Raw genomic sequence first — 9311 nt, 5'->3', positions numbered from 1 at the left:
AGCAGGGGCGTTGATCTGCTCGGCGTAGGGTAGTTGGGGGTTCTCTGTTGTCGTGGTTTATAGTTGCCACGGTTCCCAGAGTTGTTCCGATTACCATCCTGTCGATCATCTCGCCTGTCATCGTACCGATCGTCCTGCCGATCAGAGTACCCTGCGGCTACCAAGTTGTTCTCATCATAGCTGCGGTTCTTCCTTCTCTTGTTACGATCCATTCGACCACCCGAATCATGCTTCGGCTGGTCATCATCTTCGTCGTCGCTGCGCTGTCGTGGCTTTCGAACGTTGTCTTCGCCATCGGCCCAGCTGTTGGCGATTTCCATTAACTTGGTTATGGTTTTCGGCTTCTTGAGTCCGAGTTCTTCTATATAGCTTTCACGTCGGATGCCATCGCTGAAGGCGTCGATTGCTCTGTCGACAGATACGTCTTCCTCGGCATTCAAGAGCTTGGTGAATCTCCCGATGTATACGCGCATCGACTCCTTCTGCTTTTGCTGACAATGCCGTAACTCTTCGATCCCGACGGGCCTTTTGTACGTTGCTTGAAAGTTGGCGACGAAGGCTTCTACTAGGTCGTCCCATGACTTGATGGAACCCTTCGGCAGACCTCTTAGCCAGGCTCGCGCTGAGTCCTTTAGGTAAAGCTGCAGGCACTACATTGCTGCTATCTGGTTCCCTTTTTGCAGGATCACTGTCTGTAGATAATCCTCTATCCAGGATCTCGGATCCTGCTGCCCATCGTACTTGGCGGCGTCGGTAGGGGTGGGTTTGAACTTCCTGGGTGGCATCGCCTCCCGAATTTTGTAGCTTAAAAAATCGGCTCCCCTAAGCTCGCCGTCGTTCTCCTGGCTCTCATCCGAAGAATCACTGTCGTGTTCCTCTCTGGCGGCGCGTCGCCGCCTTGCTTTGTCGATCCTACTCTGAGTAATTTCATCCCGAGCATCTCCCGCATGGTGTTTTGAGCCACTAGCTTGCAATGTGGTCTTTTCCTTTCTTGGGACCAGATTGTCTCCCAATATCGCGAGACTTTCTAGGGCACCTCGGTGGGCTTGAGCCATGGAACCTTCAGGGCGCTGATTGCTGAGATATGCAGCGAGATTGGCGGTTGCTCCCGCGACGGTCTTTGGTCGTGGCATGCCCGCGGTGTGTGGTCATGAAGGACTTGGTCAGATTTGATGTTATTTCTCTAGCATCATCTTCCGAGAGCCTGGACATTCTTGATCGATGTTTGCCTCCTCCGTGAGTACTTCGAGAGGCGCTTCCCTGCGAGCCCCTTCGTCGCTCGCTGGATCGGTCTGCCGCAGATAGGCGTCTCTCGAGGGTGGCTTTCTCCTTGGATAGTCGCTCCCGATTTTTCTCCAATATGGAGCGGTAAGCGTTGAGAGTGCCAACCGTGGTTCCTGCCGGAAGTGGCGTGTGGTTAAGCACGACTACCTTGGCTGCTGCCCACTCTTCCTCTGCGATGGTATGGTTGCTTGATACGTCTCCGACGTATCGATAATTTCTTATGTTCCATGCCACATTATTGATGTTATCTACATGTTTTATGCACACTTTATGTCATATTCGTGCATTTTCTGGAACTAACCTATTAACAAGATGCCGAAGTGTCGATTCTTTGTTTTCTGCTGTTTTTGGTTTCGGAAATCCTAGTAACGAAATATTCTCGGAATTGGACGAAATCAACGCCCAGGGTCCTATTTTGCCACGAAGCTTCCAGAAGTCCGAAGAGGAGACGAAGTGGGGCCACGAGGTGGCCACACCCTAGGGCGGCGCGGCCCCCCTTGGCCGCGCGGCCCTGTGGTGTGGGGCCCTCGTGCCGCCTCTCGACCTGCCCTTCCGCCTACTTAAAGCCTCCGTCGCGAAACCCCCGATGCCGAGAGCCACGATACGGAAAACCTTCCGGAGACGCCGCCGCCGCCGATCCCATCTCGGGGGATCCGGGAGATCGCCTCCGGCACCCTGCCGGAGAGGGGATTCATCTCCCGGGAGGACTCTACGCCGCCATGGTCGCCTCCGGAGTGATGTGTGAGTAGTCTACCCCTGGACTATGGGTCCATAGCGGTAGCTAGATGGTTGTCTTCTCCCCATTGTGCTTCATTGTCGGATCTTGTGAGCTGCCTAACATGATCAAGATCATCTATCTGTAATTCTATATGTTGCGTTTGTTGGGATCCGATGAATAGAGAATACTTGTTATGTTGATTATCAAAGTTATGTCTATGTGTTGTTTATGATCTTGCATGCTCTCCGTTACTAGTAGATGCTGCGGCCAAGTAGATGCTTGTAACTCCAAGAGGGAGTATTTATGCTCGATAGTGGGTTCATGCCTCCATTTATATCCGGGACGAGTGACGAGAAAGTTCTAAGGTTGTGGATGTCTTGTTGCCACTAGGGATAAAACATTAGTGCTATGTTCAAGGATGTAGTTACTGATTACATTACGCGCAATACTTAATGCAATTGTCTGTTGTTAGCAACTTAATGCTGGAGGGGTTCGGATGATAACACTGAAGGTGGACTTTTTAGGCATAGATGCATGCTGGATGGCGGTCTATGTACTTTGTCGTAATGCCCAATTAAATCTCACTATACTCATCATGATATGTATGTGCATGATCATGCCCTCTTTATTTGTCAATTGCCCAACTGTAATTTGTTCACCCAACAAGTTGTTTATCTTATGGGAGAGACACCTCTAGTGAACTGTGGACCCCGGTCCAATTCTCTATACTGAAATACAATCTACTGCAATACTTGTTCTCTCGTTTTCTCGCAAACAATCATCTTCCACACAATACGGTTAATCCTTTGTTACAGACAAGCCGGTGAGATTGACAACCTCATCTGTTTCGTTGGGGCAAAGTACTTTGGTTGTGTTGTGCGGGTTCCACGTTGGCGCCGGAATCTCCGGTGTTGCGCCGCACTACATCCCGCCGCCATCAACCTTCAACGTGCTTCTTGACTCCCTACTTGGTTCGATTAAACCTTGGTTTCTTACGAGAGAAACTTGCCGCTGTGCGCATCACACCTTCCTCTCGGGGTTCCCAACGGACGTGTCAACCACACGCATCAAGCAAATTTACGGCGCCGTTGCCGGGGAGATCAAGACACGCTGCAAGGGGAGTCTCCACTTCCCAATCTCTTTACTTTGTTTTTGTCTTGCTTAGTTTTATTTACTACCTTGTTTGCTGCACTAAATCAAAATACAAAAAAATTAGTTGCTAGTTTTACTTTATTTGCTATCTTGTTTGCTATATCGAAAACACAAAAAAATTAGTTACTTGCATTTACTTTATCTAGTTTGCTTTATTTATTGTCTTGCACTCTATATTAAAAATACAAAAAAATTAGTTACTTTTGTTACTATGTCTAGCTCTGAACCTGTTACTTCTTCGCTCGAAGAATTAGTCTTCACTTTTAAACAAGGGGATGAGGAGAGTTTTAAGGATGCTTGGTCTAGAATTTTTACTTCTTATCGTAAAACTGAACCTCAAATGACTCTAAGTTTGCTCCTTAGTCATTTTTATTTTGGTCTTATGATTCGCTATAGATATGCTTTGGATACTTTAGTGGGAGGAGATTTCCTTCATTGCAATGGGGATCAAGCTTTTAATGCCATAAAGAAGTTGGTTGCATCACATGATTCAGCTAATAACTTTGATTCAGCCCTCACTAGCATTTATAATAGATTAAACAATCTCGAGATAAGTACATCTCGCTTGGATGATAACTATTGCCATGTTCGTAATCGTCTTGAACAAGTTTTAGTGAACCCTAAACTTTCATTGTGGGATCCTACTGTTAAAATTGTTATCGGTGATCGAACTCTTCGTGCCAAGCTGTGATATTATGTCTGAATTTTGCCTTATACCTGAGAGCATTTATAAATCTTTGAAACTTTGGGGAATCGATGAAGGAGGAGAAGAAATAACTCTCATTGATAACTCTGTTATAATTCCTAAGGGAATAGCCGCAGGTGTGCATACAACCATTCTTGGAAGAACAATATCCATTGACTATCTTGTTATTGAATGCGTAGGGACAGGAAAAATCACACTCGGAAGATCCCTGCTTGAAACTATTGGGAGCGAGTCATTGATGTGGGAGAAGGCACCCTGGAATTCACCTCTACACCGGGAGGAAATCATATATTTCCTAAATCAAAGGGAAAGAAAAACAATAAGAAAGGTAAGGGTAAAGCCCAAGGTAAGGTTGACACACCATCTCTTGATAATACTTGATACACACTTTCGCGCCTAGCCGAAAGGCGTTAAAGAAAAGCGCTTATGGGAGACAACCCATGGTTTTTACCTACAGTACTTTGTTTTTATTTTGTGTCTTGGAAGTTGTTTACTACTGTAGCAACCTCTCCTTATCTTAGTTTAGTGTTTTGTTGTGCCAAGTAAAGTCGTTGATAGAAAAGTTCATACTAGATTTGGATTACTGCGCAGAAACAGATTTCTTTGCTGTCATGAATCTGGGCTGTTTTCTCTGTAGGTAACTCAGAAAATTATGCCAATTTACGTGAGTGATCCTCAGATATGTACGCAACTTTCATTCAATTTGAGCATTTTCATTTGAGCAAGTCTGGTGCCTCGATAAAATTCGTCAATACTGAACTGTTCTGTTTTGACAGATTCTGCCTTTTATTTCGCATTGCCTCTTTTGCTATGTTGGATGAATTTCTTTGATCCATTAATGTCCAGTAGCTTTATGCAATGTCCAGAAGTGTTAAGAATGATTGTGTCACCTCTGAACATGTTAATTTTTATTGTCGCTAACCCTCTAATGAGTGGTTCTAAGTTTGGTGTGGAGGAAGTTTTCAAGGATCAAGAGAGGAGTATGATGCAACATGATCAAGGAGAGTGAAAGCTCTAAGCTTGGGGATGCCCGGTGGTTCACCCCTGCATATTCTAAGAAGACTCAAGCGTCTAAGCTTGGGGATGCCCAAGGCATCCCCTTCTTCATCGACAACATTATCGAGTTCCTCCCCGAAACTATATTTTTATTCTATCACATCTTATGTGCTTTGCTTGGAGCGTCGGTTTGTTTTTGTTTTTGTTTTGTTTGAATAAAATGGATCCTAGCATTCACTTTATGGGAGAGAGACACGCTCCGCTGTAGCATATGGATAAGTATGTCCTTAGTTTCTACTCATAGTATTCATGGCGAAGTTTCTTCTTCGTTAAATTGTTATATGGTTGGAATTGGAAAATGATGCATGTAGTAATTGCTATAAATGTCTTGGGTAATGTGATACTTGGCAATTGTTGTGCTCATGTTTAAGCTCTTGCATCATATGCTTTGCACCCATTAATGAAGAAATACATAGAGCATGCTAAAATTTGGTTTGCATATTTGGTTTCTCTAAGGTCTAGATAATTTCTAGTATTGAGTTTGAACAACAAGGAAGACGGTGTAGAGTCTTATAATGTTTTCAATATGTCTTTTATGTGAGTTTTGCTGCACCGGTTCATCCTTGTGTTTGTTTCAAATAAGCCTTGCTAGCCTAAGCCTTGTATCGAGAGGGAATACTTCTCATGCATCCAAAATACTTGAGCCAACCACTATGCCATTTGTGTCCACCATACCTACCTACTACATGGTATTTTCCGCCATTCCAAAGTAAATTGCTTGAGTGCTACCTTTAAAATTCCATCATTCACCTTTGCAATATATAGCTCATGGGACAAATAGCTTAAAAACTATTGTGGTATTGAATATGTAATTATGCACTTTATCTCTTATTAAGTTGCTTGTTGTGCGATAACCATGTTCACTAGGGACGCCATCAACTACTCTTTGTTGAATTTCATGTGAGTTGCTATGCATGTTCGTCTTGTCACGAAGTAAGAGCGATCTACCACCTTATGGTTAAGCATGCATATTGTTAGAGAAGAACATTGGGCCGCTAACTAAAGCCATGATCCATGGTGGAAGTTTCAGTTTTGGACATATATCCTCAATCTCATATGAGAAAATTATTAATTGTTGTTACATGCTTATGCATAAAAGAGGAGTCCATTATCTATTGTCTATGTTGTCCCGGTATGGATGTCTAAGTTGAGAATAATCAATAGCGAGAAATCCAATGCGAGCTTTCTCCTTAGACCTTTGTACATGCGGCATAGAGGTACCCCTTTGTGACACTTGGTTAAAACATGTGCATTGTGATGATCCGGTAGTCCAAGCTAATTAGGACAAGGTGCGGGCACTATTAGTATACTATGCATGAGGCTTGCAACTTATAAGATATAATTTACATGATACATATGCTTTATTACTACCGTTGACAAAATTGTTTCATGTTTTCAAAATCAAAGCTCTAGCACAAATATAGCAATCGATGCTTTTCCTCTATGGAGGACAATTCTTTTACTTTCAATGTTGAGTCAGTTCACCTATTTCTCTCCACCTCAAGAAGCAAACACTTGTGTGAACTGTGCATTGATTCCTACATACTTGCATATTGCACTTATTATATTACTCTATGTTGACAATATCCATGAGATATACATGTTATAAGTTGAAAGCAACCGCTGAAACTTAATCTTCCTTTGTGTTGCTTCAATGCCTTTACTTTGAATTATTGCTTTATGAGTTAACTCTTATGCAAGACTTATTGATGCTTGTCTTGAAGTGCTATTCATGAAAAGTCTTTGCTATATGATTCACTTGTTTACTTATGTCATATACATTGTTTTGATCGCTGCATTCACTACATATGCTTTACAAATAGTATGATCAAGGTTATGATGGCATGTCACTCCAGAAATTATCTGTGTTATCGTTTTACCCTGCTCGGGACGAGCAGAACTAAGCTTGGGGATGCTGATACGTCTCCGACGTATCGATAATTTCTTATGTTCCATGCCACATTATTGATGTTATCTACATGTTTTATGCACACTTTATGTCATATTCGTGCATTTTCCGGAACTAACCTATTAACAAGATGCCGAAGTGCCGATTCTTGTTTCTGCTCGTTTTTGGTTTCGAAATCCTAGTAACGAAATATTCTCGGAATTGGACGAAATCAACGCCCGGGGTCCTATTTTGCCACGAAGCTTCCGGAAGTCCGAAGAGGAGACGAAGTGGGGCCACGAGGTGGCCACACCCTAGGGCGGCGCGGCCCCCTTGGCCGCGCGGCCCTGTGGTGTGGGCCCCTCGTGCCGCCTCCTGACCTGCCCTTCCGCCTACTTAAAGCCTCCGTCGCGAAACCCCCGATACCGAGAGCCACGATACGGAAAACCTTCCAGAGACGCCGCCGCCGCCGATCCCATCTCGGGGGATCCAGGAGATCGCCTCCGGCACCCTGCCGGAGAGGGGATTCATCTCCCGGGAGGACTCTACGCCGCCATGGTCGCCTCCGGAGTGATGTGTGAGTAGTCTACCCCTGGACTATGGGTCCATAGCAGTAGCTAGATGGTTGTCTTCTCCCCATTGTGCTTCATTGTCGGATCTTGTGAGCTGCCTAACATGATCAAGATCATCTATCCGTAATTCTATATGTTGCGTTTGTTGGGATCCGATGAATAGAGAATACTTGTTATGTTGATTATCAAAGTTATGTCTATGTGTTGTTTATGATCTTGCATGCTCTCCGTTACTAGTAGATGCTCCGGCCAAGTAGATGCTTGTAACTCCAAGAGGGAGTATTTATGCTCGATAGTGGGTTCATGCCTCCATTGATATCTGGGACAGTGACAGAAAGTTCTAAGGTTGTGGATGTGCTGTTGCCACTAGGGATAAAACATTAGTGCTATGTTCAAGGATGTAGTTACTGATTACATTACGCGCAATACTTAATGCAATTGTCTGTTGTTAGCAACTTAATATTGGAGGGGGTTCGGATGATAACCTGAAGGTGGACTTTTTAGGCATAGATGCATGCTGGATGGCGGTCTATGTACTTTGTCGTAATGCCCAATTAAATCTCACTATACTCATCATGATATGTATGTGCATGGTCATGCCCTCTTTATTTGTCAATTGCCCAACTGTAATTTGTTCACCCAACATGATGTTTATCTTATGGGAGAGACACCTCTAGTGAACTGTGGACCCCGGTCCAATTCTCTATACTCGAAATACAATCTACTTGCAATACTTGTTCTCATTGTTTTCTGCAAACAATCATCTTCCACACAATACGGTTAATCCTTTGTTACGAGCAAGCCGGTGAGATTGACAACCTCACTGTTTCGTTGGGGCAAAGTACTTTGGTTGTGTTGTGCGAGGTTCCACGTTGGCGCCGGAATCTCCGGTGTTGCGCCGCACTACATCCCGCCGCCATCAACCTTCAACGTGCTTCTTGACTCCCTACTGGTTCGATTAAACCTTGGTTTCTTACTGAGGAAAACTTGCCGCTGTGCGCATCACACCTTCCTCTTGGGGTTCCCAACGGACGTGTCAACCACACACATCATTGCTGTTGTTGTTGCTGGCGCTGTTCTCAAAACTAGCTCGCCTGCTAGAACGGGGGGTGCGATCTCCGTCTCCCGTGTTAGCAACATAAACTTGGAGGGGCGCCGCTCTTCGGGTGTCTCCTTGGGTGATGCTGTCGATGCTGTCCTCTCCCGATGAATAGTGGGCATTGCAGATGAACGACGTGTCGCTCGACCCCAACCCGTGCCTGGTGTCGCAGTTCATGCAGTAGTACGAGGTTAGCTCCGAGGACGCGGGATCGTCGGACCCGACCGACATGGAGGATGCCGAACGGGGAGTTGAAGGCGCGGGCGAACTCGACGGGCTTGTCATGCCAGCCGAAAGTTCGAGATGACGATGCGCTTGGGCTCGTCGATCTGGAGATGGGTGATTCCAGCAGTCGAAGGATTCCTTCCGAGTTGACGTTGTAGTGGACGCTCCCGAAGGTCATCTCCATGTTGCCTTGTAGATCGGAGAAAGTCGAGCGAGACGAGTCGCTATGCGGGGTGAATTCGTAGGAGCCGAAACGAATCGGGCTTCCCAGATGAGGTGATGACGGTGTTGATGAAGCTGCCGATGACATGACGGGTTCCGCCGATGTCCGATCTTGTGCCGACAGGGTTCCCACAGACGGCGCCAATTGACAAGGGATTAACTTATCAATGCCTATAGATTGTAGGCTAGGGTTTAGTTAGAAGTAGAGGGCAAGTAGATCTCGAAGGTTTCAGCCGAAAAGTACTCGACGAATATGAAATCTAGGGTTTGCGAGACAATGATTCGATGATCTCTTCGTCCCTCGACTCCCCCTTTATATAGGAGGTGGAGCCGAGGGTTTCGTTTTGTACAAGTTACGCAGTCCGGGACGGTTTCTAACTCATCCCGCC

Source organism: Lolium rigidum, chromosome 5, assembly GCF_022539505.1.
Source record: "Lolium rigidum isolate FL_2022 chromosome 5, APGP_CSIRO_Lrig_0.1, whole genome shotgun sequence".
NCBI classification, from domain to species: domain Eukaryota; kingdom Viridiplantae; phylum Streptophyta; class Magnoliopsida; order Poales; family Poaceae; genus Lolium; species Lolium rigidum.
The sequence above is the reverse complement of the archived record's forward strand: the minus strand, read 5'-3'. Positions refer to the sequence as shown.